We start from the raw sequence: 623 nt of genomic DNA, 5'->3' as shown, positions 1-623 counted from the left end.
GCATGTGGCTTGTAAGCTTCGCACAAAGACGGCCGCGAGCCGATGCTTATCTGAGAAAGTTCATTATTGATTGGAAATAGCTGAACAACGTGTTAATTAGTGAGAGAACCAAAGACTCCACCACACGTGCACATTATGTAAGAGAGAAGCTAACACAGGTACATGGGCCTCCTTTACGGATTCGGTACAATCCATTTTGCCAAATCAGCCGATACTACATACTCGCAGTGATTAACCTTGTTCCGGAAGGAACTGTTTGTTTTAGAAACTGGTTGAACAGCAGTTTCGAATCAAATTTGACTCGAATAATCATACAACGACTTTATTTCCGTGTTGGCACTAGGAACTGCCACGCGTCCACGACTACATTTTCCTCAAGGTGGTTAATAATTTGCAACCTTTTGAGCAAAGTTCTGCAACACACCTGTGTCAGGGTGCGCCCAGACGTAAGAATAAGTACATGTGCAGAGAGTGACGCATCCTCAAGGTCATCATCGGTTCGACACGTCTGAAAAGTAGGTGAGTTGGCGGCTCTCACCAGACGGCTTAGCAACACACGACCAGCGTAGTGGGCCTGAGAATGTTCACGACCGGACCACCAGCCTTGGCTGCACGAAGCGAAC

The sequence above is a fragment of the Opisthorchis viverrini genome (genome assembly GCF_000715545.1).
Source record: "Opisthorchis viverrini unplaced genomic scaffold opera_v5_432, whole genome shotgun sequence".
NCBI lineage: Eukaryota > Metazoa > Platyhelminthes > Trematoda > Opisthorchiida > Opisthorchiidae > Opisthorchis > Opisthorchis viverrini.
Note: the sequence above shows the minus strand (reverse complement) of the source record.